Source organism: Hibiscus syriacus, unplaced genomic scaffold, assembly GCF_006381635.1.
Source record: "Hibiscus syriacus cultivar Baekdansim isolate YM2019G1 unplaced genomic scaffold, ASM638163v2 tig00111689_pilon, whole genome shotgun sequence".
NCBI lineage: Eukaryota > Viridiplantae > Streptophyta > Magnoliopsida > Malvales > Malvaceae > Hibiscus > Hibiscus syriacus.
The window spans coordinates 18828-32869 of record NW_024063154.1 but is presented as its reverse complement, the minus strand read 5'-3'; the positions used below and the strand labels follow the sequence as shown (position 1 = coordinate 32869).

At 36.1% G+C, this 14042-nt stretch overlaps 1 long non-coding RNA gene and 1 pseudogene across 1 annotated transcript; both read left to right on the top strand.

Moving 5' to 3' along the window:
• The first annotated feature begins 3410 nt into the window (after window positions 1-3410).
• On the top strand, window positions 3411-13496 carry LOC120167555. Its single transcript, XR_005520058.1, has 3 exons — window positions 3411-3422; window positions 13238-13364; window positions 13453-13496. It is a non-coding gene; the product is annotated as an uncharacterized LOC120167555 (long non-coding RNA).
• LOC120167553 lies at window positions 10247-12703 on the top strand (annotated as a pseudogene).
• Window positions 13497-14042: the final 546 nt, after the last annotated feature.

Genomic DNA, 14042 nt, shown 5'->3' with positions numbered 1-14042 from the left:
GATGGATGCTGCCTGTGTGCACGATTCCCTTTGTTGTGAAGTTGAAACCATTGGTGACCCCTTCATCATGAAGTTGAGTCTGGAATTGGATATCTTTCGCGTGAAGTTGAGATCCAAGTAAGTTGTATTGTTCCGAGTCCAATATCCTTTGCCGTGAAGTTGAAATTGGTTCTTGAATTGGGAAATTGTTTGTTGACAACCAGCCGTCCCTTCGTTGTAAAGTTGAACTTGTGTTGTCTTGAGTCCAATATCCTTCGATGTGAAGTTGAAATTGGCTATGAAATTGGGAAGTTGTTTGTTGACAACCAGTCGTCCCTTCGTTGTGAAGTTGAACTTGTGTTGTCTTGAGTCCAATATCCTTCGTTGTGAAGTTGAAATTGGCTCTGAAATTTGGAAGTTGTTTGTTGACAACCAGCCGTCCCTTCGCTGTGAAGTTGAACTTGTATTGTCTTGAGTCCAATATCATTCGCTGTGAAGTTGAAATTGGCTCTGAAATTGGGAAATTGTTTGTTGACAATCATCCGTCCCTTTGTTGTGAAGTTGAACTTGTGTTGTCTTGAGTCCAATATCCTTCGCTGTGAAGTTGAAATTGGCTCTGAAATTGGGAAATTATTTGTTGACAACCAGCCGTCCCTTCATTGTAAAGTTGAACTTGTGTTGTCTTGAGTGGCACGATATCATCCGTCGTGGAATTGAAATCGCGGATGACCCATTCGTCGTGAAGTTGAGCCTTGACTTGAATATCATTCGTCGTGAAGTTGAAATCCAATACTTGGTCACTTTGGTGGAGTTGAATAATTTATACACTCGATATGATGTGGTACAAATTCTGTAACTAATTACGGATCGAATGACTAATATAAGAGATTAAGGAATTGTGAGATTAAATTACAAGTTTGTGATTAGTGATAAAGAAATCAGCCCTTTATCTGCAACTTATAATTTATTTCATCAAAGGTTAAATGTTAAAGGTATTTGGTTGGGAAATTATGAGAATACTCTGGTAGGGTAAAATTATGAAAATACCCTTATGTTATAAAAAGACAAGATTTGAATATGGAAGTTAGATAAGAGGATTTTACAGACATATTGATCTGATAAAAATATTGACGTGTATAAGAAATGTTAGTTTTATTTGGAAATTACGGATAACCGGTTTTAATCATATGAGAGTTTGTGAAGGATACTAGAAGTTTGTTAAGAGAACCGTTTCAAGATCAGAGAGTGTTCAAGAGATCTGTCTCAAGCGAGACAAAATTTATATTGGAGATGTCGAATCTGAAGATGAATATCGACCTTTCAATCTGTCGAGTTGGTTGAAGTGTAGCCTCTTGTTGCTGAGTTAAGCAACCAACATCAATCTTTAGAGGTGCTTTTGAATCGAGTATCATTCATCTTGAAGTCGAAACTTGACTATAAAATCTGTAAAAATTATGTATGATAAAAAATGATAAATATGATGCTCTAAAATATATGCATAAGATGCATGTGGAGTCTCGTGCTTTGTCTGCTTGTTCCTGCATGTGGAGGAAATGCCTTCAGAAAGTCTGATAATTCGCATCAGGATGTTGAATCCCTAAAGATGCCCCAATATTCGATGTTGAATCTCCAAAAATGCCCTTGATGTTCCTCATTTCTTACTTCGACATTGATTCTAAGCATGAGTTTTATGTTTGAGAGTCATTTGTCATTTACCAAGATCCACTCTAGAGAAATTGTCTTGTTTGAAAAAAATGTTTTTCTTTCTTTTTTATTTTCAAAGTTATGAAAATATCAATTAAAAGAGTTTTGAAAAATGTTTGATCCAAAGTTTTGAAAATATTGTCACTTTCACGATTTTACAATTGAGACGAATCATAAAACTAGAGTTCATCAGATATCAAAGAATTAATTACAATGTTAATCCTTCAATAAATTATAGCTATTTGACAAGTTCCAAGATCAAAGCTATCTTTGGGAAATGGTTAAGTAAGGAAAGGATAAAAAAAAAGTCTCAGGTTATTGTGTTTAGTAAAAGGTTTGATATTTTTGTTCATTTGATGCTCAATGGTCTGATGGGGTAGCTTGCTTGCTCATCTACTGGAAGTGTTCTCCGACTCCCAGCTTTCATGATCACACTCGGATTGTGCGATGCCTTATTAAGGAATTTGTACGATCGTCTCAGCTGCACAATTTTTATATTCGAGCCGTCTTTTCAGGTTTTCAACTCAAATCCTCCTTTGGTTTCAAAATGTCATTCGTAATTTACGTCTTGAACCCCCTTTTGTTATTTTTCTCTACCATGCATTAATTACATTGTTTTTTGCAAACAAAGATTAATCCTGATGGGCGGGATGAAATCTGAAGATAGTCTCTTCTGTTTAGAAATCCATGTATGATTAGAATGGACTTTTAAGGCACGTAATGTAAGCCAGGGTTCATGGTTATGAAAGAAAATGATAAATAGGCCCAAACAAGTGTTTCAGGGTGTTGAACCAAGGATCAATTCATTCTGATGCCTTCAATCCTGTCTTGCTCAATTTGGATATGCTCATATGTGTTTCTCTGGATTTTCTCTGGATGTTCCATGATCTTCAAGTGAAGTGATTCAGAGATTCGAGAATGATTGTGCTTGATCAATCTCATAGTTTGAAGCTTGTTGTGCCATTTATCTTTAGGGAATCTTAACATGTGTTTTTTCCCTTTTTCTTTTTGATTCTTGTTCTTTCCTTTTTTTCCTTTTGTTCTTGTTTCTCTTTTTTCTTTGTTTTTTGCTCTTTTACTTTTTTTTATTTTTGTTCTTGATTGGATATTCGCACTTTCCATTTGGTCCACCTTTTGGTATCTCCTTTGGATTGATGTCTTCACTCATGTGAGCAGATTTCTTCCACCTTGCCCCCCAGTGTGGAGGGTGATCCTTGGTTAGGGTTGATTCAGAAGGAAAAATACTATAGGCTCAAAATGGGATACAAGGGATATATTTTTTCTCCTGTTGTGAAGGGATAAAGAAAGAAAGTCGTTCATCATTTCATACATGGAAGTCTTCACAGAAGAGGTATCCCAGGGGGATAGATTTGCAGGATTAATTCTATTCACATGAAAACAATGTAATTAATGCATGATAGAATTATTTCGAATGAATTTTTCTTCTTTTTTCCCCGGATGTCTCAATGTTCAGGCTCTCCGCGAGATGCCCCAAGTTGTGTCTTTAGAAGAATGCTCATGTTCAAATGAACAACTCAATGCCTTGGGTATTAAAATGTCAATTTAGAGTCTAAAAAGACAATGGTGTGACTTTATTTGACTCAAAGAAAGGTATAGGTGTATAAAAAAAGATAAAGGCAATGTTTAAGAATTTCAAAGGGAGGTAATGTCAAAATTTGGTCTTTTTGGTAATGACCATGAGTTATTTTGGGTAAAGAATCGAGGTATTTTATTTTGGGGTTTGAGACATGATAAGAAAGGCCTAATATTGTCAAATGTCAAAAATCTGTAATTCTTAAAGAATTAAAAGAATCCTTAATTCATTTAATATTCGAAGAACTAAATATTCAAATTTGTTCAATTGCTCCACCTTAGAAAGTAGCATAAATTCAATCCTTTAAAAGATTAAGCAAACATGAAAGATCAAAGACGTGTTCAAACAAAGCAATCCTCTAAGTGCAAATGGTATATGTCATGCCCCCTTCTTCGGCAAGCGCCTTACAATTTTCAGAGGAATGTTTGGGGCTTCTTATATGGAAAACTGCAAACAGCTTCAACATCGTAGTCCTTAGGATATGTGGACTCTTTTTTCAGATCATCCTGGCAGGCTTTATCCTACAATCAGTTGACCAGGCTCCCACTGTATTGATTTCAGCTTTTTCTTTAATTGTTAAAATCTTGCTTCAATGTGGTGTAATTTGGTTAAGACCACTTCATCGAATCCTCCATGACTTAATTTCATGTTTGTGAAAATGCATAAAAATGTAAATCAATATGCAAAAATGCAAAATGCAAGAATGCATGAAATGTTCGAGGCATTGATCCAGAAAAGTGTCTATTATTATAAATAATCTTTACTTAGACAAAAATGTTTTATCTTGTAAGAGACATAAAAATAATCAAAAGGTACATTCAGACTAAATCCTCTAGACCCCGAACAACTTATAGTAGGTTGTCAAGTCTTCTGTATTCATCTGTCAATGATTGTATGCCTTGTCGGACCATTCCAGCTTCCCTTGCCTGTCCATGTAGATGACGAGCTGCCTTCTGTACTTGATCCAGGAAGTCTCGAATGACTGAGTCTCTGACCTTCACCCTTTGTTGTGCTTGCTCCCAACGGAAACACCACTGTAAACCTCCGTCGAAGGGCACTATCTGAAGCTCGCTCGCTTGCTTCTTGAACCCATCTACAATAGCTTCTAACTCAGCTATTATTTTGTCATCTCTCTCATGTTGTTTCTCCAGATCAGCCATCCGGATTCTCAAGCAATGGTTTTGATGTCGACTGTCTGCTAACCGCCTCTGGGCAGTCTTCATCTGTTCCTTCCAAGCTCTCTCATCAGGCCCTTAGAACTTTCTTTTCAGGCTATGAGCTTCGTCTTTCCAGTATTCAGAAGTCACTTTCAACTTGGAGTTATCCTTGACTTTATCTTGATACCCCTTTCTCAAGTCTTCGAGCTCAAAACAAATTTTTTTCTGTTCTTTTTCAAGTTTTGTCTGCTCGATCTTTCTGAGAGTCGACATCTAGCTTCCACTGATAGCGCTCAGCTTCAAGTTCCTTTATCCTCTGCTTCAGTTCATTATTCACAGCTTCAAACTCTGTCTTGGATATCTCGATTTCAGAAAGGACAGGCCTGAGATGTTCTTCCATGGTCCGGGTGTCCTCACAGTCTGGCACCAGAATATTGTTATTTTTCCTCAATTTTCGCCACTTCACATAATCCGAAGTTAACATGTTTCTGGCAGCTACAACATCCATTCAGAATACTTTCTTTCATGAATTGGTTGCTTCCTTGATCATCTTCTTATAGTTATCACCGTGATACCCAGACTCTGATCTAGGTAGTTCGCATGTTGCTGGGACAAACTGACGTGCCCCATACTATCTATTGCTAACAACATAGCATACCCAACTGCACCCCAAAGTTCAAGTAAGGTCATAGTGTCAGAGTCTCCACATCGAAAAAGATCGTCACTGAGGAACAATCAGGAGGCTCTCCAAGCAATATTTCGATCTTGAAGATGAGTAAAGACTTTCATCCACTTCTCTTTTGAAGCGCTTTCATGCCATTTCATGGTAATGAACTCTTTCAAAGGTGAATACGTAGCGCTAAATCGGCGGTAGGCAACCTCATTAGTCTTCCAGAAGTGGTTGTGTATCTAGACCTGAAGGAGCTGAGTACACCCAATGAATCTTCCTCCGCTAGTTCTTCTACAATGGCTAGTGCAATCCCAATATTTTCACAGTGCAACAGTGTAGTGTACTCTTCAATGGTGGGCACCATGTCCTCCTGATTAAAAGTGAAGCAACTGTATCTCGGGTTCCAGAACTAAACCAAGGCTCTGATCAAGGGCTCATCAGTCTTGATATGAAGCAACAATGCAATGCCACCGTACCGTTGGCTGAACTTCTATTTCTGATCGTTCTTCCAACTGCCCCAGATGTCCCGAAGCTCTTGCACATCGTTTTGCTTTAGGCTAATAGAGGCGTAACTAACCAGTTCTGACACATAGCTTCCTTGAAGACTGTATCCCTTTTCCTTCTGAGTCTTATCGGATCATAGTCGTACCTCGGGATTTTTAATCTCTTGTATTACAACACCTTTGTCCATTAATGCAAATTATTTATGGTTAACGAACACATTTTTTGGTGGATCAACACCTCTTTTGAATGATGCGGATGATGAAAATAAAATAAAAGAGAGAAAAAATGAAAAGAGTTAGTAAGGTAAAGATAATAATCAAAACAATCATGAAAATAAAAGTCCTACCCCACATGATATCTACCCCACATGCTTATTATTCCTACCCGGACATGATCTATATCCCGCAAGTTGATTTTGAACAAGTCCTAACCGCATAAATTTATAGTTCACATGTTTTGAACAGAAAGTAAAGCATGAAATAATTTCGGCATCCTAGGGTTTAAAATGAGGTTTTGGGGAGGGCTCTAACTCCTTGTAGTCTCCCGGTTTAGGTTCTAAAAAAAAGGTACTCGAGTTCTCTTTGCCGGTGCCCCCTTGGGCTTACCAGACCTTTAGTCCTAAACCCATCACAGGCTTGTGTGGACTAAGTTAAACTCGAGAGAAAACATTCCCTTATGCCCATACAGAGAATAAATTCACACGAAAGCATAAGGTATATGAATCCCGAAGGTTACTTGCTAGGCCTATACGATGAATAAATTCACACGAAGGCGTCGCTTTCACCACCACTTAAAAGGGTTCGGAGCTCGGGTATAGAGCCTGAGATGAACACTTTTAAAAAATCTGAAATCATTAAAAAATGTCAGTACAACTATTTATTTGAAAAATGTAATCAAAAGTAAGTAATAAAGATCAAAAAGTTACCTTAAAATTCAAACTTACCCTTTTAGTTAAAAAGACAACTGAAAATTACCTTAGCCTGACTCGCTTACCTGTCCCCAGCGGAGTCGCCAAGCTATCGCAACCGTCTTTTGGTTGGGCCTCGGAATTGGGCTTCGACTTGAAAAATGGGTTGGGAGTCACCACCGATCATTTATTTTAAAGCAAATAGGTTGATCGGATACCTTATTTCTTACCTGATCTACGTCTTACCAAAGATGTGTCGGATTCGGGAGTCGGTTACAGTCAAGGAAGGGTTAGCACCCTTGAGCTGCCCTTTCGGTACTACGTAATTTTCAGTTGTCTTAAATTAAGAAAAATATAATTTTAAATTAAAAGGTAAATAACGATCCCCGATTACTCACCCCTGATGAGTTTACAAAATGCCCTTAAAAAGTCGATAATCTATACACGATCAATAAATAAAAACAGGGATAGAGAAATAAAACGAAAATCAAAAAGAAAAGGTAAAAAAAGTAAAGGATGAAAATGCATATATACTATAATATATATATATAATCAAATAAGAAATAACTAAAGTATATATATAAAAAATATTAAAAATATACATTTACATAAAGTATAATGGAGATATAAAAATATGTACATAAGTGTGTATAGATTAAAATAGTAAAAAAGTAATAATAATAATAATAAGTAAACAAGAAATGAAATATATATATATATAATATAACATATAAATAAAATAAATACATAATAAAATACTAATAATACAAGTATGTAAAAATAAAATATAATAATAATAATAATACTATAATATATATATATATATATATATATTATAATGTAATATGAAATAAAAAGAAAATTAAAATTAAAATCCAGAAAAAGGACTAAATTATAAAAACAGAAGATCGTGTGACCAATTTTGAAGCATTTTGAGGATGAATTGGGATTTCAGGGGCGAAAATGAAGCAATCAAAACAAGAGAGGATGAAAATAGGGTTTACCCTTTTTAACATAAAAAATGCGCGGATCCCTTCAGCTGGGTCGGGTCGCGCGCGGGTCAAAGGAGTCGGGTACGGGCTGTGTATAAAAGCCAACGTTTTTTTTAAAATCTCATTGTTCTTCTCTCTCGCTGAAACGCTTCCCCCCACTCATATTTCCTCTGCCTTGTTCTTCATCCACGAAGAACATGGCTGTGTTTTCCAGAAACCGGCCGCTATGGCCTCCACACGCCGCCTTGCCGCCGCCGCCGTTGATCGGTGACGGCCGCCGGTCATCGGCGGCAACCAACTAAAAAAATTGGTTTTTTTGAAAGGTCTTCGCCCACACGTTTTAAAAATTAAAGTATTTTTCACAACCGAGCCTCGGGGAACCGTAGATCTAAGAGAGAATATCACGGTTCCCTTGTGTTCATCGGCCCCAAATCTTTTGTTTTTTTCGAGTAAAACGACAAGGACACCACGCATGCAAGGGAAAAAAAGTAAGAAAGGTATAAACTTCCACCTTTTTATTTCTTCTTGAAACGTTTACAAGGCTCGGGTTTTTTTGCTGAGTAGTTTCATGTGTGTGTTCTCGTGATTCGTATGAAAAACTCCCCCTATTACAAATGGATGATTACATTTATTTATAGCTTAGATTTGTGTTATTTTTGGACCTATTTGAATCCTAATAGGACTCTAACATTTGCTTGTTCACTGTGCGAGATCTTTGCGTCGTTGGTGGTTGCCGAGAGAATCGGGCATTGTTTGAGAGGCGTGCGGTCGTGGGAGTGTGCGGCGCGGCTGGAACCTTGGCTTGGGTTTGGAGGCAACCCTAGATACCTTTGCCGTGGACTATTGGATTCCATCTAGATCCAACGGTCACTATTGCTGGCGGCTGGATGAGAAGTTGAGGGAGCTAGGGCTTCTAAAGACCCTAAACTATTATGGGTCACGTGCAACTGGGCCTCGGGCCTGCAAATGTAACATATATGTATGTGAATATGTATGCACCATATGTAAGAAATGAATAATATATTATGTAATATAAATTATAATATAAATATATTATATAATATCGAATGATAAAATTTAGTGTCTTCAGTATCGACATAAAAGACCAAATTTCTTCATTGTTTTAATGGTAGTGATAGGGTAAATATAACTATTTAATCGTTTCAACTGGTTATAAGCAAAATCTTAATCTAAAATGAATAGTTAAATGATCAAACAACAAAAATTATGAAATTATCCCAGAGAGATTTAATTTATGCAACTTTTGAAGTTTACATTATAAAGATAAGTTTTGTAAGGATACTAAAAGAGAGTGATTTGAGATATTCTAGCTTTTTCTATAAATACCGAATTTTAAGATAGCCGATATATCATTTACTTGTATCATTCGATTCATAATGAATTATTGTTCTTCTCATTCTTGGAAATAGACAAAGTTGAACGACATTATATCTTATCTTTTATGTATAACTTTTTTTTTGTTAATATCTCATTGATTATTTTTTTCGAGTAATAAATTCCTAATTAATGCAATAATTAATACCATTTCCCTGGAGATATTAAGCAGACAATAATTATTCTCCACAAATAAGTTTTACTCATACCAGTACTGTCATAAACAAAGAAAAATCGACCTCTCTGGTTATGAATCGCTTATGTTATTCCAAAATAAAGTTAAAATAATTTAGTTTTTAATTAAATAATTATATAAATTAAATAATAAATTTGATAAAATTTAATCAAATTTAAATATTTTTTTCAACGGTTAAACACTGTATGCTATTCTAGTGACAGGTTCCAAGATTAAATACTAAAAGTGATAGTTTAGGTATTAAATGTGTAATTTATCATTTTATTTACTACTAAATATTCAATATTTTTATAGGTTATTTTTAATTAAATTTAACAAAAGACTTTTTATATGTGGTTTAGATATATTAGGATAATATTTCGTATTTTTTTTATTTTATTAAGTATTTAAGATAAATTGGGATTGATTTTATTTATTCATTTATATATTAAGTTTCATAGTTTAGTTCAAATATATCTCCAGGAATTTTATCTAAGTTTTAGAACTTTTGTAGCCAATAAATAGACACCTTTTAATATGTATTTTTAACAACATCGTTAGTAAATATCAAATATTCTTTTTAAAAGTCTATTTTAGAACTTTTATTCTAGATTTTGCCTTGTTCTTGATTTAGAGTATGGGTGTCCAATTGTGTTAAGATGAGTATTTGGCGTTCTTCCCCACCATTTAAGCTACTAAGCATATCTGTAAACTTTTCAATATATGGGGTTGTAATAACAACAATCACATACAATTATTACAAAGTTAAGGCATCATATCATAAACCTTACGCAATCGAGGGACTACATGCATACTTTGGTTGTTTTTAGGCTATTGATATTGATATCATTATGAATATCGATATTGTATGATATAATACATATACTCTTAGATAATATAAATTGATATAATATATAAATTTTATAGGTTAAAATTATTATTATAGTAAGTCAAATTATCATGTTTGTTAGGTTTTAACGAAAAGTAATCCAAAGGATGACTAGAATTTAAAAATATAATTTAAAAAGGTAATAATTGGATGACTAATAGTGTAGTTTACCCATAAATAAATTTGTCCACTTCTGTTGTCTTCGTAATTGCCGACGACCAAAAACTGAAGGATAGAAAATAAAATGATATTGAGAACATTGATGCGGTTTGCATGGTGTGGGACGTTTCTGTCTTTTGAAGTGTCGAAATCTCATCTCCCTCGCCTGATTTATAAAAGAAAAAACAAACCATTTTCATGGCTGATACGACGGAAACAAAGGAGTCCGAAAATGGGTTGAAATTTTTAGAGGAATTAACCAAAAATGCTCATCAAATTCAAGAACAAGTATTGGCGGAGATACTGAAGAGAAATGCAGGAACTGAATATCTAAGTCGATTCCTCCATGGTCAAACTGATAAACAATCATTCAAAAAGAACGTACCCATTGTTACTTATGAAGATATAAAGCCCAACAACGATCGAATCGCCAATGGGGAGACTTCGAATATCCTTTTAGCCGACCCCATCTCCATGTTCATCAAGAGGTATGGAACTTGTTCTTCATTTTCGTAAAAAATTCCACAAGTTTTGAATTTAATGTTTTTAAACCGTTAATTTTTTTTATGCAGCTCTGGTACTTCCGGAGGTCAGCCTAAGTTGATACCTATGACAGCTGAAAGTTTTGAGAAAAGGATGCTAGAAGTCACCCTGTTTGATCCAGTCGTAAAAAAGTAAGAATCGTTGCTTTGTTGTAAGTTTATTTGAAAAGAATCAGGCAATTAAAATTACAAATCAGCCAAAACAGCACGTTTCATTGCAAAAATCCCAGTAATTTAGGATGGCCCAGGTTATGTTTTTTTTAGGGGCAAATTATCAAACACCTTTTGAGCATTGTATAGAAGACACAAATAAGCATAACCGCAAGATTGAAGTCACCAACAATGCTTAGATGTTACACTGTCCCTTTTTTTTTCTAGTGTTCGTGTTTAACACTCTTGTCCATGCATATGAGTTTGAAGATGTGATCTTTGAGGTCTCAAGCTAAAGTTTCGAGTAAAATAGTCTAAACATATAACTAGTTAAAAACTTGTTCTTTCTTTTCGCTTTTAATGATATCACAGATGTTTTGATGGCTTGGAGAAAGGAAAAGCAATGACTCTTTTTTTCGTCAAAAAGGGGATTGGAACTCCATCAGGTCTAATGGCGGAAACGCTCTCAACGTTATATTTTAATAGCAATGGCTTCAAAACGGTGCGCCTAAAACCTGCACAAGTCCTATTGAGACAATACACTGCCTGGACAACAAGCAAAGCATGTACTGCCAATTGCTTATGGGTTTACTGCAACGTGACAAGGTTGTTTTGATCAGTTCGATCTTCGCGTCTGTTTTGGCAAGGAGCATAAAGTTCTTAGAAGATCACTGGAAGGGATTGTGCTCGGACATAAGAACAGGTTGCCTCAGTGATTGGGTTATTGACCCTGGTTCCAGGTATGCAGTGTCATCGGTGCTGTCTAGGCCTAATCCAGAATTGGCTGATACGATTGAAAACATGTGGTGATGAATCATGGGAAGGGATAATTAAGAAACTTTGGCCTAAAGCAAAGTACATTAGTTCTGTCATTGCTGGTAGCATGAGCCAATACATTCCATTGCTTGATTTTTATGGTGGCGGAATTCCCTTAGTTTCGCCTAGTTATGGTTCTTCGGAATCTTCTTTTGCGATCAATTTAAAACCTCTTAGCAACCCTTTTGACATCGCTTACACCTTTCTCCCTAATATGGCTTACTTTGAGTTTATCCCTGTGAATGAAGACAATGGAGAGAAGGCTGAAGAATTCCATTTTCATGGTGTTTCGAGTAAAGGGTCTCGGACATGACAAATGCGAATGGAAATATTGTACCCATTGATCTTGCAAATGTGAAGGTTGGTCAATATTACGAGGTGGTTGTCACAACTATGACAGGTAAACATTTCCCATTATAGATTTGAAGAGCCTTGAATTTCTTTTAGTTAAGAATGTGTTTTAATCGTCTTTCCAGGTCTATATTGGTACCAAGTCGGAGATGTCCTTAAGTTAACCGGCTTCCATAACAACTCTCCGCAGTTTCAATTTGTCGAAAAACTGAATACAGTCTTGAGTATTGATATGGACAAAACAAGTGAAGCAGACCTCTTGAAGGCCATCGGGAATGCAAAACTCCTCAGAGAACCATTTGGTTTCGTGCTAATGACGTTCAGTAGCTATGCCGAGACTTCATCGATTCCAGGTCGGTACGTATTATTTTGGGAGCTGAAGCAGTCAAAAGCAAGTGATAGTTGCCCAAAACTTGATGCCAAGATAATGGAACAATGCTGCTGTATAGTGGAAGAATCCTTGGATTTCACATATAAATCCCTTAGGGAGGCCAATAAAATTGCAGCGTTAGAGTTGAGGGTGGTAGAACATGGAACCTTTGATGCACTTATGGATTTTTATGTATCAAAGGGAGATTCAATTACCCAATACAAGACACCTTGTTGCATTAAATCTGAGGAAGCTTTAAACATATTGAATTCCAGGGTGATTGGCAAGTTTTTCAGCCCTAAAACTTTTGATTAAGTTCAATCCCTTCCTTAAAAGGGTATGTTATGTTTAGTTTAAAAGAACTAAATATTATACTTGGTAATAGGATTATCAAAATGTAAGATTATTTTATTTATAATCGCACTTTACTTGGTCATTGTTTTACTCGACAACTTCCGAGTCACTGCTCAGTGCTCCCAACCTGAACTCGGGACCTCGGTTTCGATTGAAAAATGCAAACGCCACGAAGCAGTTGGTGCAGAAACTTTCCAACATGGAGTTGCTTGTAATCTTTCATGGTAGTTTTGGTAATGAATGAAATTGAAGTCGAAGAACTGGTTGGTCAATATAGAGTTCAACGGGCTTTTCAACACGATTGTCAACGATCCAGATAAGTGGTTAAGGAGTCAGATAAGTTTTTTGTCACCCACGTTAACAGTTGTTAACGTCGAGTGACCAATTTTTTTATAAATCGATAATACTAATGATAACTCCCACATGTCACACCTCTTTAACATCACCCATTTCCTTACACTGAACATCCAACAATGGAGTTCATATTTAAGACCCCCTTTGTTAAGACAATTAATCCATAGTTGTAAAGCAAAATGGAAGCAACGTTTAGGGCAAAGAGAGCTGTCATCAACATCTCCAAGTTGTTGCCGCAGTGCCCTTCTCCAATTACCAGGGCTTCCTTATCCACATCTTATCAACCTCCACCAGCACCACCAGTAACAATATGACTTGTTTCCAATTTCCAGTTTCCATAACATTCTTCATAGATACTGCATTTTGAATATGGTTGGTTTTCATATACAGGGAAGTAATGCAGCAGTGGGAGAGAGCAGGTACGACGCCAAACACCGATCATTCAGAACCGAGGAGTCTTCGGAGGATGCGGCCTAAGAAGGGATAAAAAAGGTGGTGGAGATGGCAGAAAACGTGGGGGATGCAGCAAAGGAGACCGTAGATGGAGCTTGGAAAGCAGCCAAAGATACTGCAAAAGTCATAAAAGAAAGTGCGAATGGTAATGATAAAAATGAATATGATAAAGTTGTTGATGAGGTTAGCAGTATAGAGGAATTGAGAGCCAAAGCAGGAGGGTATGATACTATAATATGATATTCCATTTCTTTATTGTTCTCTAGTGTTACCAACTCATGAATATTTGAAGTTCAATTTCGTTGTCCTCAGCTGCCTATAATCCTATAATAGATTATATTCGAATTCTCAGAGTCCTCTTAACATTTCTTTACCTCTCCCGTTATTTATTCTTCTCCTCCAATAGAAACTCCAGGTTTCAATTTCATGGTTTTCCTTCTCCATTTGATGAAGAAGAGGATAGCACATGGGAAGAGACGGTCCGGTGACAAGGCATCCCCACCTTTTCAAAAGAAAGGTGCAGAAGC